The sequence below is a fragment of the Mauremys reevesii genome, linkage group 14 (assembly GCF_016161935.1).
Source record: "Mauremys reevesii isolate NIE-2019 linkage group 14, ASM1616193v1, whole genome shotgun sequence".
NCBI lineage: Eukaryota > Metazoa > Chordata > Testudines > Geoemydidae > Mauremys > Mauremys reevesii.
Window position 1 is genome coordinate 1969133 of NC_052636.1, and position 25699 is coordinate 1994831.

A 25699-nucleotide genomic window follows, 5' to 3' on the forward strand; every position below is an offset into this window, starting at 1 on the left:
ACCACGGCCCACGGGCCGGATCCGGCCCCTCAGGGCTTTGGATCCGGCCCGTGGGATTGCCCCCCATGGTGCTGCAGGCCCCACACCGGTCTCAGAAGCGGCCGGCACCACTTCTCTGTAGCCCCCCAGGGGCGGGGGGGCAGAGGGCTCCATGTGTTGCTCTTGCCACCAGGCACTGCCTCCCGCTGCTCCCATTGGTTGGGAACAGGAAACCACGGCCAATGGGAGCTTTGGAGGAGGTACCTGGAGGCGCGGCAAGGGCAGCGCATGCAGAGCCCTCCACCCCCCTTCCCCCAGGGGCCACAGCGCTTTCTGGAACGGCGCAGCGTGGGGCCAGAGCAGGCGTGCAGGGAGCCTGCCCTGGCCCCGGTGCGCACCGCTGCCACCCCAGAGCCGCTTTAGGTAAGTGGCACGGGCCAGAGCCCGAACCCCTCCTGCACCCGCCCCCCAACTCCCTGGCCTAAGCCCTCTGCCTGCACCTCCCACCCCTCCTCCACCCCAACCCCTGCCCTGAGCCCCCTCTTGCACTCAGCACCCCTCCTGCATGCCAACCCCCTTCCGAGCTCCCTCATATGCCCTGCACCACTCCTGTGCCCCAATCCCTTGCCCTGAGCCCCTTCCTGCACACCACACCCCCTCCTACATCCCATACCTCAACCCATGCCCCGGCCCTGCATACAATTTCCCCACCCAGATGTGGCCCTCGGCCCAAAAAGTTTGCCCACCCCTGGGTTAGACAGATGGTCTGTGTATACTTGGTCCTGCCTCAGGGCTGGAGGATGGACTAGCTGACACCTTGAGGTCCTTTTACCCCTGTGTTTCTGTGATTTTATGATTCATGGTCCTAGCCCTTCACTTTGACCTTGTCTGCCTCTGGAGAATGGGGGCTTTATTTAGTATGCCTGGGTCAGCTTCCCTCTCAATGTGCTTTGTTAGTCACTGGGTGGGAAGGAGTGAATTCCTCTCCTGGGATGGGGATGTAATTCCTGTTGAAGTAGCATAGGCCTGTCTCCATTTACATGGAAACACTATCAAGGACTGTCCACATATGTATGAAGCACACTGAACAATGGAAGTCTCAAAGACTGGAGGTTAATGTGTAATGACTGGGTTCGAGGGAAGCAGAACATGGGAACACAACTGCCCTGCCCTTTTGGACACAGGAACTAGGGTACAAACAGACTGGGCTTAAGTTTGCTGCTATCCAGGGCAAAAAGACAAGGCGACAGAGAGAGAGCGGTTGCAGATTGGTCCAGAGCTCAGTCTCTGAAGCCTGAGCTGCAGTGTTTACACCAGCGGTATGTGTACCCCTGGGGTACGCAGAGGTCTTCCAGAGTTGCTATGGAAAACTTACTAGGCAACTCCGTACAAAGTAAAATTTCATACAGTGACTTGCTTATGCTGATCTATATACTATACACTGAAATGTAAGTACAATTTTATATTCCAGTTGTGTATTTTATAATTATATGGTAAAATGAGCAAGTCAGCAATTCACAGTGTGCGGAGAACCTTTTGTATTTTTATGTCTGATTTTGTAAGCAAGTCGTTTTTAAATGAGGTGTAACTCGGAGGTACGCAAGACAAATCAGACTCCTGACAGGGGCACAGTAGTGTGGAAAGCCACCAGTCTACACAGCTGTTTTTAATGTGCCATCCCCTACAGTGGAGCACCCATAGGGAGACACATCTCAAAGAACCATCATTGATGCACAAGGTGAGTAACTTCTTCTTTAGCGTGTTACCTGATCTCACTGGTCTTCTTTCCTCTGAGCAGGGTTCCCAGTTTCCAAACCTGATGTCATCTCCCAGCTGGAACGAGGGGAAGAGCCGTGGGCCCCAGATCTCCAGGGCTCAGAGGAAAGAGAGATCCTGAGAGGCAGTTGCATGGGTGAGGGATCATTAAACCTTCTCAGTGTTTGAAGGAAACAGCTGGGATTCCCAGCAAAGACCTTGTGAGGTCTCTGGGTTCAGGATGATCCCCAGCAGGTGTCATATCTTTAGGGCAGATACTGTTCATGGCTTCCTACCCATCCTAACTCCTGGCAGTAGTTCCCTCCCCAGACTCCCTTTTCTCTGGGGAATGTTTGGATGTGAACTGGATGCAGAATTGATCCCCTCCTCTCGCCCCTTTGGGGAAGAATTTGGGGAAATTCAGTCCCTGGTTTTTCTCCATCTCCAGCTATTCTCTTGGTTTGTTCCCCCCTTTTGTCTTCTGCTTTCTGAGGTTTTTCTTTCTCTGTCCCATCAGGTGAGGGGATAGTGAGAGAGACCATGGAGCAGACTCCTCAGCAGGAAGAGGAGCAAGTGGAACCGCATGGGGCGTTATTGCAAAGAAGCAAAGGGAGTGTGTCCAGGAGTTGTGAGCAGGGAAAAGGCTCTCAGTGGCAGTACAGGCCAGAGAAGCGGCAGGGAAACCAGCCAGCGCAGAAAGTTGGAATATCTGTTAATTATCAGGGAACTCACAGAGGGCTGAAGGAAACCACAGCCCAGCAGAGAATCCTGACGGAAGAGAGAGAGAACATGGGCTTTGAGTGTGGGATAAAGTTCAGGAGGCGCTCACACCATCAGAGGATCCACACAGGAGAGAAACCCTATAAATGCTGTGAGTGCGGGAAAACCTTCGCTTGGCGCTCACACCTCATTGGCCATCAGTGGATCCACACAGGGGAGAAACCCCATAAATGCTGTGAGTGTGGGAAAACCTTCACTCGGCGCTCAGCCCTTATCTACCATCAGAGGAGTCACACAGGGGAGAAACCCCATAAATGCTGTGAGTGTGGGAAAACCTTCACTTGGAGCTCAGTCCTTATTCGCCATCAGAGGAGTCACACAGGGGAGAAACCCCATAAATGCTGTGACTGTGGGAAAACATTCGGTCAGAGATCAGGCCTTACTGTACATCAGAGGAGCCACACAGGAGAGAAACCCTATAAATGCTGTGAGTGCGGGAAAACCTTCGCTTGGCGCTCATACCTCATTCGCCATCAGAGGATCCACACAGGGGAGAAACCTTATGAATGCAGTGAGTGCGGGAAAACCTTCGCTTGGCGCTCACAACTCATTGGCCATCAGAGGATCCATACAGGGGAGAAACCTTATGAATGCCATGAGTGCGGGAAAACTTTTGCTCAGAACTCAAACCTTATTCACCATCAGAGGAGTCACACAGGGGAGAAACCCCATAAATGCTGTGAGTGTGGGAAAACCTTCACTCAGCACTCAAACCTTATTCACCATCAGAGGAGTCACACAGGGGAGAAACCCCATAAATGCTGTGACTGTGGGAAAACTTTCACTGAGCGATCATTCCTTATTCGCCATCAGAGGAGTCACACAGGGGAGAAACCCTACAAATGCTGTGAGTGCGGGAAAACCTTCACTCAGCGCTCACACCTTATTCGCCATCAGAGGAGTCACACAGGGGAGAAACCCTACAAATGCTGTGAGTGCGGGAAAACCTTCACTGAGCGCTCAACCCTTATTCACCATCAGCGGATCCACACAGGGGAGAAACCCTATAAATGCTGTGAGTGCGGGAAAACCTTCGCTTGGCGCTCACACCTCATTCGCCATCAGAGGATCCACACAGGGGAGAAACCCTATAAATGCTGTGAGTGCGGGAAAACCTTCGCTTGGCGCTCACACCTCATTCGCCATCAGAGGATCCACACAGGGGAGAAACCCTATAAATGCTGTGAGTGCGGGAAAACCTTCACTCAGCACTCAAACCTTATTCACCATCAGAGGAGTCACACAGGGGAGAAACCCCATAAATGCTGTGACTGTGGGAAAACATTCGGTCAGAGATCAGGCCTTATTGTACATCAGAGGATCCACATAGGAGAGAAACCCTATAAATGCTGTGAGTGCCGGAAAACCTTCACTGAGCGCTCAACCCTTATTCACCACGAGCAGATCCACACTGGAGAGAAATCCTATAAGTGCTGTGACTGTGGGAAAACCTTCACTCACAGATCAGGCCTTACTGTACATCAGAGGATCCACACAGGAGAGAAACCCTATAAATGCTGTGAGTGCGGGAAAACCTTCGCTTGGCGCTCATACCTCATTCGCCATCAGAGGATCCACACAGGAGAGAAACCTTATAAATGCTGTGAGTGCGGGAAAACTTTCAGTGTGCGCTCAAACCTTACTCGCCATCAGAGAATCCACAAAGGCTAGCGCCCCTATGAATCCTGAGTGCAGGAAAACCTTCGCTGAGAGATCCCACCTTATTCGCCATCTGAGAATCCACACAGGAGAGAAACCCTATGAATGCTGTGAGGGCGGGAAAACCTTTGCTCGGAGCTCACACCTTATTCTCCATCAGAGGAGCCACACAGGAGAGAAACCTTATGAAATTCTTCCATCACAGCTCTTCTCTTATTTATCACCAGAGAAGCCCATGGTGTTTTTCATCAACTCCTGTGTCATGGAAGTGTGTGTCCCTCCAACAGGAATGTCCCTCAGTCCCAAGTGGGGGAACCAGGAGTGACCTTTACTAGGTACATGGAGGTTAAATCTACCTGGGCTTTGGCTCCACTAGGGTTTTGCATGGAGTTAGCTAGATTGAGTTAGCAATTCTGATATAAAAACACAACTATTTTTTCAAGAAAGAAAATAGCCCATATAGTGTCCAGGGTAACATAGCAAATCTCCTCACCACTGGACACAACCTCCATCGCTTTTCCTGGTCTAACCAAATTTGGGGCATCATGTTTATACTTTTCCTCCCACTGCAAAGTGATTGTTAGTCATCGGGTTCCCCTACTAGGGACAGATTGGCTTATTCCCAGTTGTTCCCACATTGCCCTGGGTTCTGCTGAATAGCAGTTGGGTTTTGTACCATTTTTCTCATAAGAACATAAGAATGGCCGTACTGGGTCAGACCAAAGGTCCATCTAGCCCAGTATCTGTCTACCGACAGTGGCCAATGCCAGGTGCCCCAGAGGGAGTGAACCTAACAGGTAACGATCAAGTGATCTCTCTCCTGCCATCCATCACCTCCTTCTGGCAAACAGAGGCTAGGGACACCATTGTTTACCCATCCTGGCTAATAGCCATTAATTATCTTAACCTCCATGAATTTATCCAGTTCTCTTTTAAACCCTGCTGTAGTCCTAGCCTTCACAACCTCCTCAGGTAAGGAGTTCCACAAGTTGACTGTGCGCTGTGTGAAGAACTTCCTTTTATTTGTTTTAAACCTGCTGCCCATTCATTTCATTTGGTGGCCCCTGATTCTTATATCATGGGAACAAGAAAATAACTTTTCGTTATTCGTTTTCTCCACACCACTCATGATTTAATATACTTCTATCATATCCCCCCTTAGTCTCCTCTTTTCCAAATTGAAAAGTCCTAGTCCCTTTAATCTCTCCTCACGTGGGACCAGTTCCAAACCCCTAATCATTTTAGTTGCACTTCTCTTAACCTTTTCTAATGCCAGTATATCTTTTTTGAGATGAGACCACCACATCTGTATGCAGTATTCAAGATGTGGGTATACAATGGATGTATATAAGGGCAATAAGATATTCTGTCTTATTTTCTATCCTTTTTTAATGATTCCTAACATTGTCTTTGCTTTTTTGACTGCCACTGCCCACTACGTGGACTCCTTCAGAGAACTATCCACGATGACTCCAAGAACTCTTTCCTGATTAGTTCTAGCTAAATTAGCCCCCATCATATTGTATGTATAGTTGGGGTTATTTTTTCCAATGTGCATTACTTTACATTTAACCACATTAAATTTCATTTGCCATTTTGTTGCCCAATCACGTAGTTTTGTGAGATCTTTTTGAAGTTCCTCACAGTCTGCTTTGGTCTTAACTCTCTTGAGCAGTTTAGTATCATCTGCAAACGTTGCCACCTCACTGTTTACCCCTTTGTCCAGATAATTTATGAATAAGTTCAATAGGATTGGTCCTAGGACTGACCCTTGGGGAACACCACTAGTTACCCCTCTCCATTCTGAGAATTTACCATTAATTCCTACCCTTTGTTCCCTGTCCTTTAACCAGTTCTCAATCCATGAAAGGACCTTCCCTTCCCTTCAGTCTGTGACTGAACCCAACACACGGTGCCTTTGTAACCTGCGACCCAGCAATGGGTTGCAACCAGATGACTCTTTGCCCAAATCTGATCTCACAAAACTATGTGATTGGGCAACAAAATGGCAAATGTAAAGTAATGTTGGTGTCCCTAGGCCTAAGTAAACCAAAGTTCTTCCATGCTGTGACCTTTAACCAGCCTAAGATATGTTAACAGCCTAAAAGCAGAATATGTGAGAGTCAGCTTTTCTAGCAGACAGCTGCAGTCCTGCTTAAACTAGCAAAAGTAGTGACAAGGGGGGGAGGAAAGGGAGAGAAGTCTTCATGTGCCTGAGCTGACAAGGCCAACAGATAAACATGCGAATGGGAACTTTTCTAACACGCTAGAATGTAATGCTTAAAGTAACTGCTGTTGGGAAGGGAGGGGTGAGGGGGAAAACCAAACAAAAGGCTTACACAAACAGCTTAAGGTATAAATGCTGGGACCCCGCCTGCCCGGGTGTGCAGGATTTGAGAATGCTTTTTTTTCTCCCTGGCACCTTTTTTTGAGCTCAAGTAAACTTGGTTTGCTTCTCCACCCTGGTGTGTTAATTAGTGTGACGCACACCGGGCAACGAACCCCCACTGTTGCTGCTCCTCGGGCCCTTTGGGCCGGCAACAGGTTGCTGGAAGCTGGCAGTCTGCTTGGGGGACTGGAAGAGCGGGAGTCCAGGGCATCTGGCCCATGACTCCCCAAGATGGACTTGGCCGAAAGTCACTGATTTCTGTGCTAACAAGTTCTGTCCTGCGCTGTGGTCCTGTCAAATAATAAACCTTCTGTTTTTCCGGCTGGCTGAGAGTCACTGCTGACTGCGGAGCTGGGATGCAGGGGCCTCTGGCTTCCCCGGGAGCCCTGTCCAGGTGGACTCACTGCGGGAAGCGCACGGTGTGGAAGGGAATGCTGAATGCTTTGAGGTCAAACCCAGGAAGGTCAAAGTTGTGTAAGCTTCTTGCCCTGGTGACTGTGTGCTCAGAGAAAGGAGACAAGCTCCCCCAGAGTCCTGACTGGCTTCATATGGAGTCGTTCCAGAGCATCGCCTGGTGACTGTGTCTGGCGGGGGGGAAGTGTTTTTTTTTCAACCTCTGACACCAGAAGAAGTGGTGAGTCGGAGGATTCCCACTTTCTGAATTACCCCAGCAGTGTTTCCTCTTTTTGAGCCATGTAGAATGATTTCACTTCCTACAGTTCCACCACTGAATGTGTCCTATGATTCAGGGTTCTCAGCCCTCAATTTGAATGGGTGTCAAATACAGTGAGATCATTTGGAGTTTAAATCTTAGATTCCGGCTGTTGGCAAAGCCTGTTGTAGGACTTTTCCTACTGAGATGGGATTGTTTGCAGATGGGGAGGCTGTCTGTTTAGTTTGTTTTTTGATTTTTTTTTCCGTTACGACAATACTAGAACTTTTGTAAGTAATATGACTCCAAACTAAGGAGTGAAGGAGGTTTGAGTGGCTCAGAGGCGAATGCAATGGGAGAATCTCCTGTCCTGATTCTGAGTCATGTAGCCTATAGGACTAACCTGCTGGCTTGCTGGGTGGAGGGCAGCTGTGGGCTACAGCTGCTGGATGGTGGAGGCTCTGGACTTCTGCCCTGTGGAGTGGGGAGCATTGGGGCTTCAGATTTCTGTCCTGTGGGAGACACGGGGGCTTTGGGCTTCAGCTGTGGGGCCCTGCAGACCACCTGAAACCAGCTCACAGACCCCCCGGGGGTCACACTGCCCTACACGGTATTGCAGTAATGATTGTACAAGGTGTGATGCTGGCAGAGCAACTTACCTCAGAGTGTATTCAGGCCAATTGATGTGTGTATATATCAAAGCGATTGTTAAATGTAGAAGTGTATTGGGTGTTTAAGGGTCCTGAAAACGAGTGGAATGTTGTTTGCATTGTTTTCACTTATCTGTATTCTGTTACAGTGTAATAGCAAACAGTTACATTGTGTAAACCCACTAAATAACCCATCTAATGCCAATTAAGGTTTTTGGAATGCAAAGGAAGAAAAGTATCAGAGGGGTAGCCGTGTTAGTCTGGTTCTGTAGAAGCAGCAAAGAATCCTGTGGCACCTTATAGACTAACAGATGTTTTGCAGCATGAGCTTTCGTGGGTGAATACCCACTTCTTCGGATGCATCCGAAGAAGTGGGTATTCACCCACGAAAGCTCATGCTGCAAAACATCTGTTAGTCTATAAGGTGCCACAGGATTCTTTGCTGCTTCTAAGGAAGAAAAGGTTCATTTCAAAGCCAGTGGTGGTAAGAAGCAGGATTCCTGGGGCGTTTGCACTGTTGTTGCACAGGGTGGGAGTGGGGAACTGTGTCAGGCTTAGAGAGGCTGGGTTCAGAGCTAGAGATTAGGGTGGGGGTGAGGATTGGGCTACGGTTTTGGTTTAGGGTTGGGGACCAGGTTATAGGGTGAGGGTTCAAGTTGGGTTCCGGGTAGGGGGTGAGGTCGGGGTTTATATTTTGGGGGGAGGGTTTGGCCAGCAGCTGCATAGAAGTGCGGGTGACAAGGGTGCCAACCAATAGTAATTTATAAGTAGGTTTTTTGAGGTTGTTTTAGTGTCAGTAGCACCCTAGGGAGGGGGTAGGGTCATGTTTGCTACAGTGTTGGGGCAGAGGATGGCAAGTTGACCCATCATTGTTAAGCTAAGGTTTTTGTCATGGTTATTTGAATAAAAGTCAGGGACAGGTCGTGGGCACTGAATCTCAGTAATAAGGTGTAAAAAGATCTGTTTCTCCAGCAGGATTTTTACATCACAAACTACTAAACATGTGGGAAGAGGGGGCAGGTCACTCCCCTTTCCCTTCACTCTGAACCACCTGTACCGTGCTGGAGGGGAGACAGCTGCAGGTCCCCTTTTGCCCCAGCTCTGTATTGAGATGTCATAGTGGGGGCCAGGCACTAAGCAGGGGGGTGGATCGCGGGGAAAAGGGTACAGGGGTGCACTGTGAGAAGGGGCGGGGCTTGGGCAGAAGGGGTGGGGCCTCCACAAGCCAGGGGTTCACCCACCACCCATGCTTGAACTATCCTGCCTGGTAACAAGGCAGAGGCAGGAAGGTTTGAATAAAAAGGGTGAGAAAGGGTCACATGACCAGGAGGTTATCTGTCTGGCACCAGGAGATGTATACAAGGGACTTGCAGGGTATGCTGGCTGCCGAGGAAGCAGCCTGTATTTGGTCACGTAATCATCGAGAGGAAAACATCAACCGTTTACCTGTTCCATCCCACCAAGCAGTCCTGATCCCTGGTGGCGTGGTCCTCGAGCTCCTGATCCTAATTCCCTTGAACAAGAGAGAGAGGAAACATGAGCTGACGCCATGCAGTCTAGAGCCATTTACAGCAACAAACTGAGTAACACTGAAACTTTATTCATAGTTGGGTCTAAGCTTCAGGGCTGCTTGTACTCTGTAAACCACTGAGCTGTTTTGTTCTATTTTGCATTTACCGCCCAGTCTATCCTTTATCCTGCCCAGTTACTAAATCCCTCTTAGTTCATCCCTTTCAGAGCGTTTCAATTTAATTTTCCCGCTGCGACCACTAGGTGACAGGCTTCCTCTGCAGAGTGGGACACGGGCCACTTGCTGGAGGATTTTCTGCACTTTGAGGTTTTTAAACCACGATTTGAGGACTGCAGTAGCTCAGCCATAGGTTAGGGGTTTGTTACAGGAGTGGATGGGTGAGATTCTGTGCAGGAGGTCAGACTAGACAATCATAACGGTCCTTTCTGACCTTATCGTCTATGAAACTCAGAGATATATGGGGTGGGGGCTGCACTGTGATGTAGAGGAGTGTCGGGTTCCCAAGGTGTCCTGAGGGAATGTGGGATTCAGAAGCCCCAGGGAGTAAGGGCAAGGTGAAGGGGGCTTGGAGGACCCCAGTGGGGCTGGGAAGGGGAACCCGGCAGGCTCGAGGGGGAACAGGAATTGGAGAGGGGAACCTGGCAGGCTGTGGATGGTGTGAGGGCGTGCAGTGCTGGGAAAGTGGGGCCCAGCCATGGAGAAATAGGTTGGAGCCAACTAGGGTTGAGATGTAGGGATGGGGTGTCACGGAGGATGTTGGGGTGCCCTGAGATGGGGAAGCAGATGGGGTGGATCAGGAGGAGCAAGGGAAAATCCAGGTAAAAGGGGCAGGTCGAGAGGGGTGGGCAGATTGTTGGCAAGCCTGGGGATGTGGGAGCAGGTTGGAGGGTGTTGAATGGGGCCTGGTAGCGGGCGCTGAAGGAGATGCCATGTGCACTACCTCGAGTAGCCACCTGGGGTCACTAAGCATTTCCCACGTGGAGCAAGAATGAAACCTGGTGGCCAATCCAGGTAATGCACCAGCCATTTCCCTCATCAAGGGACAGTGGCATCATGTGGCCATTTGCTGTCGTGCACAAAGCGTTTCCCTCACACTGCAGGAGAGACACTGGGAGAGGCGAGTGAGGGACTTGGCCCAGCAGACCCAGGCCAGCCGTGGGTGTTTCATCACCGTGTGAACACACCCTTACATCACGTCTACCCTGCCATTAACCCCCCCAAGCCCCTGTCTCCAAGCCCGGGGCAGCAGACACGGGCCAGGCGCGGGTGTTTCATCACCGTGTGAACACACCCTTACATCACGTCTACCCTGCCATTAACCCCCCCAAGCCCCTGTCTCCAAGCAGCAGACACGGGCCAGGCGTGGGTGTTTCACAGCAGTGTGAACACACCCTCACATCGCGTCTACACTGCGATTAACCCCCCCAGGGCCCCTGTCTCCAGGCCCAGGGCAGCAGACACGGGCCAGGCGCGGGTGTTTCACAGCAGTGTGAACACACCCTCACATCACGTCTACACTGCCATTAACCCCCCCCCAGGGCCCCTGTCTCCAAGCCCGGGGCAGCAGACACGGGCCAGGCGCGGGTGTTTCATGGCAGTGTGAACACAACCCCTCACATCACGTCTACACTGCGATTAAACCCCAGGGCCCCTGTCTCCAAGCCCGGGGCAGCAGACACGGGCCAGGCGCGGGTGTTTCATGGCAGTGTGAACACAACCCCTCACATCACGTCTACACTGCGATTAACCCCCCCAGGGCCCCTGTCCCCAGGCCCCGGGGCAGCAGACACGGGCCAGGCGCGGGTGTTTCACAGCAGTGTGAACACACCCTCCCATCGCGTCCACACTGTGATTAACCCCCCAGGCTCCTGTCCCCAGGCCCGGGGCAGCAGACACGGGCCAGGCGCGGGTGTTTCATCGCCGTGTGAACACACCCTCACATCACGTCTACACTGGGATTAAACCCCCCAGGGTCCCTGTCTCCAGGCCCGGGGCAGCAGACCCAGGCCAGGCGCGGGTGTTTCATGGCAGTGTGAACACAACCCCTCACATCACGTCTACACTGGGATTAACCCCCCCCCCCCAGGGCCCCTGTTTCCAAGCCCGGGGCAGCAGACCCAGGCCAGGCGCGGGTGTTTCACAGCAGTGTGAACACACCCTCCCATCGCGTCTACACTGCGATTAACCCCCAGGGCCCCTGTCCCCAGGCCCGGGGCAGCAGACCCAGGCCAGGCGCGGGTGTTTCACAGCAGTGTGAACACACCCTCACATAGCGTCTACACTGCGATTAACCTCGCGCCCCCTCCTCCGCCCATAGACGGCCGAGCGCCAGGAAGTAGTTAGAACTACGCTTCCCAGCGTGCACCGGGAGAGGCCACTTCCGCTTCCGGCGGCCTGAGTGGCCGTTGAGGGCGAGGGCGTGGCCACCAAACGTCACTTCCGCTCTGAGGAGAAGCGGGAGGCTGCGCTGCGGGGGGGTCTCAGCCCCCCCCCCCCGGGTCCGGGCCCCGCCCCCAGCCCCGCCCCGCGAGGACCCTGCTGGGGGCGGGGCGGGGCCTCCTGCCCCGGGTTGAGCAGCGGGTCGCTCCGGGTGACCGGCCCCGCCCGGGGTGGCGGGACAGGCCCGAGCGTCCCCCCCTCCCCGGCTCATTATAACCCCCGTGCGCGGGGCTGTCACTGGTGCGCTCACGTGCCCGTGCGCGGGGCTGTCACTGGTGCGCTCACGTGCCCGTGCGCGGGGCTGTCACTGGTGCGCTCACGTGCCCGTGCGCGGGGGTGTCTCTAGTGCGCTCACGTGCCCGTGCGTGGGGTGTGTCTCTAGTGCGCTCACGTGCCCGTGCGCGGGGCTGTCACTGGTGCGCTCACGTGCCCGTGCGCGGGGCTGTCACTGGTGCGCTCACGTGCCCGTGCGCGGGGGTGTCACTAGTGCGTGCTCACGTGCCCGTGCGCGGGGGTGTCTCTAGTGTGCTCACGTGCCTGTGCACGGGGGGTGTCACTAGTGCGCTCACGTGCCCGTGCGCGGGGCTGTCACTAGTGTGCTCACGTGCCTGTGCGCGGGGGGTGTCACTAGTGTGTGCTCTCGTGCCCGTGCGCGGGGGTGTCTCTAGTGCGCTCACGTGCCCATGCGCAGGGGTGTCACTGGTGCGCTCACGTGCCCGTGTGCGGGGCTGTCACTAGTGTGTGCTCTCGTGCCCGTGCGCGGGGGTGTCTCTAGTGCGCTCACGTGCCTGTGCGCGGGGGGTGTCACTAGTGTGTGCTCACGTGCCCGTGCGCGGGGTGTCACTAGTGCACTCACGTGCCCGTGCGCGGGGTGTATCTAGTGCGCTCACGTGCCCGTGTGCGGGGCTGTCACTAGTGTGTGCTCTCGTGCCCGTGCGCGGGGGTGTCTCTAGTGCGCTCACGTGCCTGTGCGCGGGGGGTGTCACTAGTGTGTGCTCACGTGCCCGTGCGCGGGGGTGTCTCTAGTGCGCTCACGTGCCTGTGCGCGGGGTGTATCTAGTGCGCTCACGTGCCCGTGCGTGGGGGTGTCTCTAGTGCGCTCATGTGCCCGTGCGCGGGGGTGTCACTAGTGTGCGCTCACGTGCCCGTGCGTGGGGGTGTCACTAGTGTGTGCTCTCGTGTGCGGGGTGTCACTAGTGCGCTCACGTGCCCATGTGCGTGGTGTCACTAGTGCGCTCACGTGCCCGTGCATGGGGGTGTCACTAGTGCGCTCACGTGCCCCTGCGCGGGGGTGTCACTAGTGCGCTCACGTGCCCCTGCGCGGGGGTGTCACTAGTGCGCTCACGTGCCCCTGCGTGCGGGTGTCACTAGTGCGCTCACGTGCCCATGCACGGTCTGTAGCACGGCGCGCACAAGTCCTGTCGGGTCACGTTGGGGTGTGACTGGCTTCGCTAGGGCTTTCTGCCTAGCCGGGTGTAAAACTCGGGCAATCCCCTGAAAGACCCCCAGGGGGGCCTGTGCCCCCCCTGGTTGAGAACCACGGATGTGGGGGAGCCCAGACCCCCCCGCCGTACCCACTCTTTGCATCGGCCTCAAGTCATTTGTTCTGGGTCCCCACTTCCTACCCTGCGCCCCAGGGGCCGGAGTCAAAGAAAGGGCGTCTCCGTTTAGGTGACAGTGACGGGTCGGTGCTGACAGAGCCATTACCGACCCTTTCCCTAGTCTCCTTTTCAGACTTTGCCCCATTTTTTCTGTAATTTTCTAATGTTAATTTAACAATATCAGATTTGTGATGTTTTCCCACCCGTTGGACCTGCAGTAAATTTTCTTTCTTTCATTGGGAAATTGTTGTCCTGAATCGTTCCCCACATGAAAAGGTGCTTAATGGGCTCAGCTTGCAGCGCCGTGAGACACAGCTGCATCTGGGGTGGCATGGGGTGGCCATTCTCTGCCGGCAACACGGCATGGACGGGCACAGGAGGAGAAAGGTCCCAGTAGAGACCGTCCAGCCCAAGGTTACAAAGTCCCGGCTACTGCCACCCCCAACTGCCCAATGCAGCTCCCCCCCCACTCAGCTGCAAGTCACCTGCCCACCCCTGGTGCTGTCCCCTCCTCACCGGCCAATGGGAGCTGCGGGGGTGGCACTTGGGGTGGTGGCAGCACATGGAGCCCCCTGGCTACCCGTATGCGTAGGAGCTGGAGGGGAGACATGCCGCGTTGCCTCTGCTTCCCAGAGTGGGGCCAGCTTCGACCCCACTCCTTGGCGGAAGCACCCCAGACTCTGCTCGAGGTCCGGATTACCAGATTAACATGTGGGTAAATGAGATCAAGATTCCTCCCTGTGGGGAGGGGATTTCAGTTATCGATAAAGCCGGGAGAAACCGTTCAGTCTGTCTCTCTCTGTCTGTCTCTCTGCTCAGGATACTGGAGTTGAGCTTCCTGGGTCAGACACTGCTGCTTCCATTGTGATCTGGGACTCGAGACAGCTGCTGTTGCTCCATTGGCGGAGTCAAGGCTAGGGAGTGACTTTAAGTAAAGTCTCCTCTGTGCCCAGACAAGGTGAGGACTTTCTCCAGCTGTAATTATCCCATAGCGCAGCCCTAGGCTTTGCCAACACCAACATCTGAGCCAGAAACTCCAGGTGATTAATGGAGACTTCAGGGAAAATGCTGAGGACAGGCATGAAAATGCCTGTGCACAAATAGCCGCTCCCTTACCCCACATATCTCCTCCCCTTAGCAATTGCAGGAGCTGATCCAGCCATAGGAGAGTGAATGGCTGCCCCTCAGCCAGAGGTGGAGCGACGGGGGAAGGAAGATGTAAGGAGAAAAGAGGGAGAGACTGAAAGGGGCAGTGGGAGAAATAACTGGGGAGAGAGATTCCCAGTTCCCTGACCTGCCCACACACACTTATTGCAGCATTCCTGGGCAGATTCACTTCCCTGTGACAAGGTGAGGTGCAAGGAGAGGAAAAAACAATTCCCTATCCCGCTAGCTGTGGGAGTGTGCTGCCCTGGGGACAACATCGGGGTGTGTGTGTGGGGGGGAATCCCCCAGAGTCACCCCTTTTGTTCTGCTCTTGTCTCACAATTGGTTCTCAGGCTTTGTTACTGGGAGAGTTTTTAAATGTCCCGGTGGTTTAGTGCTGGTGGAAGGGGCCGGTCAGTGCTGTAATAAAGTGACCAAACATTTCCTCGGAATAGAACTATAAAAATGTAGGGCTGGAATGAACTTTGAGAGGCCATCTAGTCCAGCCCCCTACACTGAGGTCAAGTATCAGAGGGGTAGCCGTGTTAGTCTGGTTCTGTAAAAGCAGCAAAGAATCCTGTGGCACCTTATAGACTTATCTTCTTGCATCCGAAGAAGTGGGTATTCACCCACGAAAGCTCATGCTGCAAAACGTCTGTTAGTCTATAAGGTGCCACAGGATTCTTTGCTGCTCTTACACTGAGGTGTTTGTCCAACCTGTCCTTATAAACCTCCAATGACGGTGATTCCACAACGTTCCTTGGTAACTATTCCAGTACTTAACTAGCCTTTTCCACAACTTTGTCACATGGCTGACTCAGATTCAGTTTGTGGTCCACTATAACCTCCAGACCCTTTTCAGTAGTATTGCTCCCTACCCAGTTAGTTCCCATTTTGTTGTTGTGCATTGGATTTTCCTTGCTTAAAATGTAGTACTTTGCAGTTTTCTTTATTGAATTTCATCTTGTTGTTTCAGATCAATTCTCTAATTTATAAAGGTCATTTTGAATTCAAATTCTATTCTACGTGCTTTCAACTCCTCCCAGCTTGGTGTCATCTACAAATTTTATAAGCATACTCTCCACTCCGTTATCCATGTCATTAATGGTTTTTTTAATTCCTTTTCTAACAGAGGTCTGGGTAGGTAAAGTCCCCCCATTACTAATTGTATTTTGAATTTCTCTGTTAATTGCGCAACAGTCTAGAACACTAGTGTACAGGGAAGGAGCCGGGGAATGGGGGGTGGATTTTGATGTAAAATTATTTCCTGTTCTGACATGTCCACAATTTCCCTTTTGGCCCTCACAGGCTGCAGCGCAACATCCGTGTTTTGCTCCAGATCATTCCATCCTTCCAGGGAAGGGAAATGGCTGCAATGGAGCCAGTTGAGGTAGGGATTATCGGGGAGTTGCTGGTGGGTTCCTGTTGGGGAGAGAGAAGGGCAGTAAATACACAGGAGGTGGGCACTTGGGGCGGGGGGGGGAGGGAGTAGGGATTAGTCTGAAGGTGGGAGGGGTTAGGAATTACACAGGGTGGAGAAAGGGAGGGGGGCGAGGTGTGAAAAACGTGCTGGGATTTGGTTACAGTGAGGCCTAGATGGCAGGAACAGACTCCTGGGGTTTGTGGGGGGGGGGGATTCCCTAATTTGTGGAACAGGAAACAACCCCCCTGGAGTGAGCTGGGAAAATTTACCAGAGTCCAATACTAGAGCCCTAATCTACTATCCAGAGGCTGCTGTGAGATACAAAGGGGCACCCACCAGCAGTGTTCCTCTATTTTTTTCCATCCACGTGTGGAATTAATTTTGTATGTGTCACACATCACCTCCGTATTGATGCACATAACAAAATTCATGTGGTGGGGCCGAGGGGTTCAGGGCTGGGTCAGGGGGTTGGAGTGCAGGACGTGTGTGAGGGCTCTGGCTGGGAATGCAGGCTCTAGGGCTGGGGATGAGGGGCTCGGGGTATGGGAGGGGGCTTGGGGCTGGGGGGCCTGAAGATGAGGGGTTTGGGGCTGGGGGAGAGGGTTGGGTGAGGGCTCTGGCTAGGGGTGGGGCCAGGGACGACAGGTTCGAGGTGCAGGATGGGGCTCAGAGCTGGGGCAGAGGATTGGGTGGGGACAAGGGCCCTGGCTGGGGGTGTGGGCTCTGGGGTGAGGCTAGGGATGAGGGGTTTGGGGGTACAGGCTGCCCTGGGGCTGCGGTGGGGAGAGAGGATGCCCCCCCCCAGCCCTCTCTCACCACAGCAGCTTGGGGCAGAGGGGGAGGTGCCGCGGGAGGGGCTTCTCTCCCACCGCAGCATGTCCGGGGCAGGTCTGTGTTTGGGGACGGGGGAGAGGCACCTTTCCCCCAGCTGCAGCAAGTCCAGGGCAGGTCCACACTGGGGCCGGCGGGGAGGGGTGCCTCTCCCTGCTGCAGTTCTGAGTCCCTGCGCGGGGCTTAATAGGCAGCTGAGCAACTGCGCTGCTTAGAGGTAACTTACCCCTCCAGTGGGGCCCAGCGAAGGCACCCCATCCCGTCCCATCTAGTTATCATCAATGGGGAGGGTGTTGCCATTCCCATCATGGTGTTGTCCATGGACTCTGCTGGGAGCTTCATCTCATGTAAGAGCCTCTGGCTCGTACGTGAGTGATGGATGTGAAGACCCCTGTCCCCTCTCTCCGCTCGGAGGGGTGAAGGGCTCTCTTTTTCTCCCCTCACCCTAATGCTTCCTGCCTGTTCTGATGGGGTAGGTGTGGGATTATGCTGTCTGCCTGCCTCCCAGAGCTTCCACGTGATTGGCCCTCCTCTCCTGTGAATTGTGGGGTTGTCAGTAGCAGCGGGACCTGAGTGGGGGCTCTTTCTCTTTCAGGGGCCGGTGACCTTCGAGGAGGTGGCTGTGTATTTCACCAGGGAAGAGTGGGCTCTGCTGGACCCCGCCGAGAAAGTTCTTTACAGAGCCGTCATGCAGGAGAACTATGAGAATGTGACCTCGCTGGGTAAGGATTCCCGTCCCCTCGGTTCTTAGAGGGGGAAGTGAAGCATTAAGTTTCACAACACCCCACAGTGCAACCTCAACTCTGCCCTGTTTCAGCAACACCACGGAGCAGCTTGGGAACAGAGCACAGGAGCAGTATAGCACAAAGTCTAACACCTTCTCTTTGCTAAGGCAAAACGGGGGATTAGGTCCCATGTAGGGAACAGAAGGTACCTACACCTGGCCTGCAGCATCACACTGTTGACTCATACTTAGCTTGTGGTCCACTATAACCCCTAGATCCCTTTCTGCCATACTCCTTCCTAGACAGTCTCTTCCCATTCTGCATGTGTGAAACTGATTGTTCCTTCCTAAGTGGAGCACTTTGCATTTGTCTGTATTAAACTTCATCCTGTTTACCTCAGACCATTTCTCCAATTTGTCCAGATCATTTTGAATTATGACCCTATCCTCCAAAGCAGTTGCAATCCCTCCCAGTTTGGTGTCATCTGCAGACTTAATAAGCGTCCTTTCTATGCCAATATCGAAATGGTTGATGAAGATATTGAACAGAGCCGGTCCCAAAACAGACCCCTGCAGAACCCCACTTGTTCTACCTTTCCAGCAGGATTGGGAACCATTAATAACGACTCTCTGAGTACGGTTATCCAGCCAGTTATGCACCCACCTTATAGTAGCCCCACCTAAGTTGTATTTGCCTAGTTTATTGATAAGAATATCATGCGAGACCGTATCAAAGGCCTTACTGAAGTCTAGGTACCACAGCCACCCTTCTCCCTTATCCACTCTTTAGTGCAGACACAGTTTTTTGTTTATAGAGTGTCCAGCAGAACGGGATCCTAGTCCATGAATAGCGTTACTAGGTGCTACGGTGACAGGAATAGTAAATGATACTAATGGGGAGGTTCTGGGTAGTGGGAGGGAGGGTGTTAGAGAGCGGGGAGAGGAAGCTTTGGGGCAAAGACCTCCTGTGAGCTGGGAGGACTGGGGGCAGTGGTAAGGGGTAGGGATGCCATGAAATAGCTGCTGTAGAGAGTTAGGATGCTGTGGAAGGCTGGAAGCAATGGAAACCAAGGACCTAGAAGGGTTGGTGCTGGTTAGAGTAAAGGTATCATGGGTGCTGGGTAGAGAGTGCTCCAGGAAATAAGGGTGCTTGCAAAGGGACACATTTCTGGCAGGAGCTCTTGGGAATGAGGACTAAGGAACAACTGAGATAATGGGATGAGGGTTGGGGAGCAGATAATTTAGGGGAACTGGTAGGAAGGAGGGGTGTGGGCCATGGGAGGAGAGGAGAGAACCCAAGGAGAGATTTTTCCTTGGGTCCCTGGAGGTGTGGAAGGGTGAGAGCAGTTAGAGGAAGGAGCGTGGGGGGTCACAGTGATTGGCAGGGCTAGCTGCCTCTCTGTGCCCTTCCTCACCTCTCTGAGTGTCCCCCCTCAGCTGTCAGGTCTCAGGCCTTTCTCTCTCCTCCAGTGACTGTGGCCCTCTCTCTGTCAGTATGAAACAGTTCTAGGGGGACTTCCCCTCTGGCTGGAGTCTTCCCTTTCTGCGACATGGAGTTACCTGCTCTGGGTTTTGAGAGCCCTTTTGATCATGAGTGTCTGGTGTGTATGTTCCTAGTAGACATGGGCACAGCTAAATACTTCATAAGAAAAGAGCCCTGAACCTTGGGGCACCTGGGGAGCTGACCCCAGGATTTTACTGCTTTAGAATGGGCTGGGATTAAAACAACAGAACTTTTTTTGTGTGTGACAAAAGTCCCACGAATTCACCAGATCTCGCTTGTCTTCTTTCCCCTTAGGGAAACTAAACTTGATGTCATCTCCCAGCTGGAACAAGGGGAAGAGTTGTTTTCCACAGATTTCCAGGACTCGGAGGAAAGAAAACTCCTGAGAGGCAGCTATACAGGTGAGTGAGCATTAAACCAACTCAATGCCTGAAGAAAATAGCTGGGATTCCCAACAAAGACCTCGTGAGCTCTCTGTGTTCACGATTGTTCCCAGCAGGGGTCATATCCTCAGGGCAGCTATTGCTCAACCCGTCCTGACTAACTCCTGGCAGTATCTCCTTCCCCAAACTTCTTTCTCCTAAAGTGTTTGGATGGGAACTGGATGCAGAATTGATCCCCTCCTCTCTCCCCTTTAAGAAAGAGTTTGGTGAAACTCAATCCCTGACTTTTTCCATTTTCAGCTTTTTTTTTTTTTTCCATTCCTGTTTCTGAGATTTTTCTTTCTCTGTCCTAGCAGGTGATGGGATGGTGAGAGAGCTCATGGAGCAGAATCCTCAGCAGGAAGATGATGAAGTGGAACCACAAGGGTCTTTATTGCAAAGATGCAAAGGGAGTGTGTCCAGGACTTGTGAGCAGGGAAAAGGCTGTGAGAGTTGGCACAGGCCAGAGAAGCAGCAGGGAAACCATCCAATGAAGAAAGTTGGTAAATCTGTTAATGATCAGGGAACTCACAAAGGCCACAAGGAAACCACGGCGCAGCAGAGAATCCCCATGGGAGAGAGAAATAACGCACGTGTTGAGTGTGGGAAAAAGTTCAGTAGGCGCTCGCGTCCTGTTACACATGAGAGAATCCATAAAGGGGAGAAACCCTATGAATGCAGAGAGTGTGGGAAAACCTTCCCTCAGAGCTCAGCCCTTATTAAACATCAGAAGATCCACACTGGAGACAAACCATATGAATGTTGTGAGTGCAGGAAAAGCTTCCTTCAGCACTCAGCCCTTATTAGACATCAGAGGGTCCACACGGGGAGAAACCCTATAAATGCTGTGAGTGTGGGAAAACTTTCACTGAGCGCTCAGCCCTTATAAAGCATCAGAGGATCCATACATGGGAAAGGCCCTATGCATGCAGTGAGTGTGCGAAAACCTTCCCTCAGCGCCCAGCCCTTATAAGACATCAGAAGAGCCACACCGGGAACAAACCATATGCATGTTGTGAGTGCAGGAAAATCTTCCTTCAGCATTCTCACCTTATTAAACATCAGAGGATCCACACACGGGAGAAACCCTATGAATGTTGTGAATGTGGGAAAACTTTCTCTCGGAACTCAGCCCTTGTTTACCATCAGAGAATCCACACAGGGGAGAAACCCTATGAATGCCACGAGTGTTGGAAAAGCTTCGCTACCAGCTCAAACCTTGTTACACATCAAAGGATCCACACAGGGGAGAAACCCTACAAATGCTGTGAGTGCGGGAAAACCTTCACTGAGCGCTCAACCCTTATTAAGCATCAGAGGATCCACACAGGGAAAAGGCCCTATGACTGCAGAGAGTGTGGAAAAACCTTCCCTCAGCGCTCAGCCCTTATTGGCCATCAGAGGATCCACACTGGGGACAAACCATATGAATGTTAAGTACCAGCGGGGGAGCCGTGTTAGTCTGGATCTGTAAAAGCAGCAAAGAGTCTTGTGGCACCTTATAGACTAACAGACGTTTTGGAGCATGAGCTTTCGTGGGTGAATACCCACTGAGCTTTAGCTCACGAAAGCTCATGCTAAAATAAATTTGTTAGTCTTTAAGGTGCCACAAGTACTCCTGTTTTTTTTGCGGATACAGACTAACACGGCTGCTACTCTGAAACATGTCAGAGATTGTGAGCCCGGCTTGTGTCTAGTTCCTAACTGACACCTGTGCCACCAGCTTAGAGAAATAAACTGGCCATGTTTGACAAAGCCGTGCCTCACTAGCACTGCTGAGATACAGGATTACACGCGCTGTAACAGCAAAGTCGCAAGGCAGCTCTGTATTAGTGGCTATTGTTTCAATTCCCTTAGCCCCAGAAGCCACAGTTGTGCTAGATGATGTACAAACACAGAAAAGGAAGACAGCCCTGGCCACGAGGAGCTGACAGTCCAAGCAGACCAGACAGATGCAGGAAGGGGTAGAACACACCAGCAGAGTGAACAATGTGAGGGCAGCCACTGGCATGTGGGTGCCACAGAGTGTTGTTCTTGTTGGGTCCAGGTGAAGGTAAGGGAGAAGGCCACAGATGGGGAGAAGAGTGATGCTCAGGCGAAGAGATTGGGAGGTGGAAGGGAAGATGGCTCAGTCAGTCAGAGAAAGTCAAGTCAAAGTGTAGAAAAGTCTCAATCTTGGGAGGACCAGAGGTCCCTGCTTCGGCTCCTCCTGGCTGCAGGGGCACCATTCAGGGGGAGCATGGAGGGGCTCTAGCCGTCCCTGAGTTTCATACCCGAGGTCAGCTCACAGTGCATGCCCTGGCTCCAGGCAGAGCTCTTAACTGCAACACGGCTTGAGTGTGATAGGTCATGAGTTCAGTGCTGCTCCCAGCTACCACTTTTGGGACAGGGAGTTTTAGAAACATAAGAACGGCCACACTGGGTCAGACCAAAGGTCCATCTAGCCCAGTATCCTGTCTTCTGACAGTGGCCAGTGCCAGGTGCCCCAGAGGGAATGAACAGAACAGGGAATCATCAAATGATCCATCCCATCACCCACTCCCAGCTTCTGGTAAATAGAGGCTCGGGACACCATCCCCTGCCCGTCCTGGCTAATAGCCATTGATGGACCTGTCCTTCATGAATTTATCTAGTTCTTTTTGAAGGCTGTTATAGTCTTGGCCTTGGCAACATCCTCTGGCAAGGAGTTCCACAGGTTGACTGTGCGTTGTGTGAAAAAATACTTCCTTTTGTTTGTTTCAAATCTGCTGCCTATTAATTTCATTTGGTGACCCCTAGTTCTTGTGTTATGAGTAAATAACACTTCCTTATTTACTTCCTATAAGTAATGATGTCTAGAAACTTTTATCACATCCCCCTTAGTCATCTCTTTTCCAAGCTGAAAAGTCCCAGTCTATTAATCTCTCCTCAAACGGCAGCCGTTCCATTCCCCTAATTATTTTTGTTGCCCTTTTCTGAACCTTTTCCAATTCCAATACATCTTTTTTGTGATGGGGCAACCACGTCTGCACGCAGTATTCAACACGTGGGCCTACCATGGAGTTATATAGCGGCAATATGATATCGGCGATAGAGGCAAATGTGATGGGGTCAAGAGTGGCAGGTGGAGCCCTCCTTTGGGAAGGGTAGCCCCTGGCTCCACCCCTTGTGCCCATGCACCCCCACTGGGCTGGAGCCTTGACCCCTCCAGCCGAGTTCCCCCTGCACTGAGTTCCCTGCTTCTCTGCAAAGCAAAGATGCATAACGTGTTTAAATAGATGTCCATAGTACTTTTTAAGAATGGCAATGGATGCATGTGGCAATAGTTACCTTTTCTGGGATTTTGTTTGTTTGTTTGTTTGTTTGCCACCCATTATTTTTATGGGAAGTGAAAATCCTTTTCCCTTTTGAGGAGTCCAGCTGTTGCAACTTAGCCTTTTAACCATCAAGCCAGGCTATGGAAACCCCCTCCAAACTGTCCTTGATTTTCTTTCATTTTTGAGTCCTTTGGGGTTCACATCTCCAGATTGCAGGTGGTTCACAACAACCAAGATTTAACAAAACGTTTGGGTTATGTGGGGCTTTTCCAAACGGCCACTAACCCAAAGTCTGCCTCACTTGAAATGGATCAGGCCACGTTGTCTGTACTCAAAGGCAAACGTCACACCTGATTTGCCCAGAGACTTCAGGGAAGTGACTGTAATATGGGCTGAAATAGTCAGCCATAAAGACCAAGATAAAGGTGGAAACCCTTTTGTACCAGCACCTGTCTAAGAAAGCTGGACATTCCAGGACCCCGAAACTGATCCCCTCTGTGGGAGGAAGTCGTAACATCAACAACAGTTTGTGCCAGCCTTGATCTGTGTCGTCCTACCTGAAAAAGCTTGTGAATGTGGAGTACTGAGCCTGCGACGCCATCGCCCGAGTCCCTGACTCTAGCTCCTACTCCACGTGTGAGTCCAAAGAGCTGCAGAATCACTTGTCAATTCCAATATGTTATTGTTACTTTTTCTATTTTTCCATCTTTGTGTTTATCAACTGGGAGACATCCCAACCTTTCTATTCTATTACGGTGTTACAATGGGGCTCAGCGCGTGCATGTGTGTATGAAACCTGTCACATCTATGCAGGGAAGGCACTAAAAAGAATAAGCCCCAAACTGAGGAACTCTTAAAGTTCTGCCCTACAAAATGATTGAATATGTGCTCCTTGGTCTGTGAAAGGGTTCAAAGAACCTAAGCTGTCAGGTACGGTAGGGTAGGCCCAGGCTACCAGCTAGATATTAACAAGCTAGCAAAGCAATTCCAATCCTAAACTCTTAGAAAGAAAACAATAAAAATCCCCTTTGGCCGGGGATCCTTTAATCCAAGAAAATCCTAAACACAGTTTGGGAGGAGACATTAAATGTTCTAGAAGTCTACCTGTGTCTGAAGCAGGAGCCCTCCTGGCTGTTCTTGGGGCTTCTTTCACCATAACATGGGCTCCACCGCATGTTCATTAATTCCAAAAGTTTAGCAGCAGGATGACCAGGCAGAATAAAGTGTCCTGGGCAACCCTTTCCCTTTGCCAGGAGGGAATCTGTCTTTCTCTCAAACAGAGCAAGCTGGGAAGCTTGGATCCCAATGTGATTTGGCCAGAGTTCAGGTGGCTTGCTCTGGGGTTTTGCTTTGGAGCACGTCCTTCCCATCTGCCCTGGCAAAAGCAGGAAGCAAAGGAAAAGTCATTCTCCTGGGGGTGACTTTTTTTGCCATCTCCCTCCCGAGTGTCTTTATGAAAGGGAGAAGAACACGAAAAGCCCACTGAATTCTCAGGAAGAAGTTAGGTGATTTCGTCTCCCTCCCAGGCCCCATGTTGCTGCATGACCCTTTGCTCTATGGTTAATTGCTCCCTATGGGTCTGAATTTCTTCTCATGACAAACTCTAGTTCTGCCCCCTCCAGCGTCTCGCTGTGTTTAGGATTTGACAAGTCACAGCCATTCATTTCCCCTTCAGTCTGCCTCACATACAGACCAGGGAGCTCTCCTTCACGCCGTGCCCAGCCCATATGTCTGTCCACCCACACTCTGTCTGTCTTTCCACTGTCAGTCTCCTTGGATCCCTTCCCAGGGAGGAAGGTTTAATGCCCAGATCTGTGGACTATAGGCTTTGAAAGTCTCACTTCTGTTTTGAAAACCCAAGATGAGCCAGGCAAGCCCCAGCCCCGTCTGCCCCCTCCGTGGTGGCCAGCTCAGCTGGGCCCAGAACCCTCCCGCACCTAACAGCACAAACAGACTGTGGGTTTCACCACAATCTCAAATTCACCAAGAGCATTTGATCCAACCGCTGGCCACGCTGATGCATCCAACATGGACACCCAAGCAGGACCCGGGGGCCTTTCCTGATGGTCTCCCATTGTGGCTGTCGAAAATGGGACCAGGAGACAACTCCAAGGCATTCCTGGTGACGTTCGAAGGGGTGGCCTCTGGCACACTGGAGACACACTGTTAGCCCTTTATCTGACTAGGTCAGTGCAGGCAGCCTACCAGTGATTGGACCCCCCAGGCTGCCCTTGACTATGGGAAAGTTAAGGCCACCATTCTGGACCAGACAGGGGTTAACCCTGACAAACGCTGACACGTGTCATGAAAGGTGTCCCCCCCCTCAAGGGGGGGTTAGACCCTCTCTGGTAGCCCAGCGCCTGCAGAACGATGCCTGGCAGTGAGTGGGGCCAGCGCAGCAGGCAGGGGCCCATGTGAAAGATACTTCAGTCCCCAAACAGTTCACGCAGATCCTCCTGTGTGGGGGAAAGAGGCACTGGCCAGCCATGGTAGCGGAAGCCATAGAACTGATGGAAGCCTAACTAGCGGCTGATGAACCAGAGGCCCAACCCTGAAGGTCCAGGAGCCTGAGGAGGATGGATGGACCGATTGGGTGGGGGGGGGAAGAACCACTGCAAAATGGAGCCAGCAGAGCTAAGGCACTTACCCTGGCTGCTGGTCAACCCGCCAAACCTTGAAAGCAGGTATCCAGTGTGCCAGACCCAAACCAACAGGGAAGGAGACCCCCCACCCAGGAGGCACAGAGGCCACCGAAGGCAGACCCTAGGGCCGGGAGAGCACTTTTGGCATGACTGCCCCTACGTGGACTGTCGCTATGAACAAGTCTGTGTAGCTGGCTCTTGAGCCTGGAGGCAGAGTCCAGGGAAATGCCGAGGCCCCGTTTGAGTGGAAGGGAGCCCCATGATGGCCTTAGCTGA

At 52.3% G+C, this 25699-nt stretch overlaps 1 protein-coding gene and 2 pseudogenes across 1 annotated transcript in view; all 3 read left to right on the top strand.

Moving 5' to 3' along the window:
• LOC120381397 overlaps window positions 1–4969 on the top strand; it is a 36045-nt pseudogene extending 31076 nt beyond the window's left edge.
• Window positions 1–25699, top strand: part of LOC120381427 (zinc finger protein 883-like) — a 244231-nt gene that overhangs the window by 8377 nt on the left and 210155 nt on the right. The gene's annotated exons all lie outside the window — the stretch shown is intronic.
• On the top strand, window positions 14450–21028 carry LOC120381443 (annotated as a pseudogene).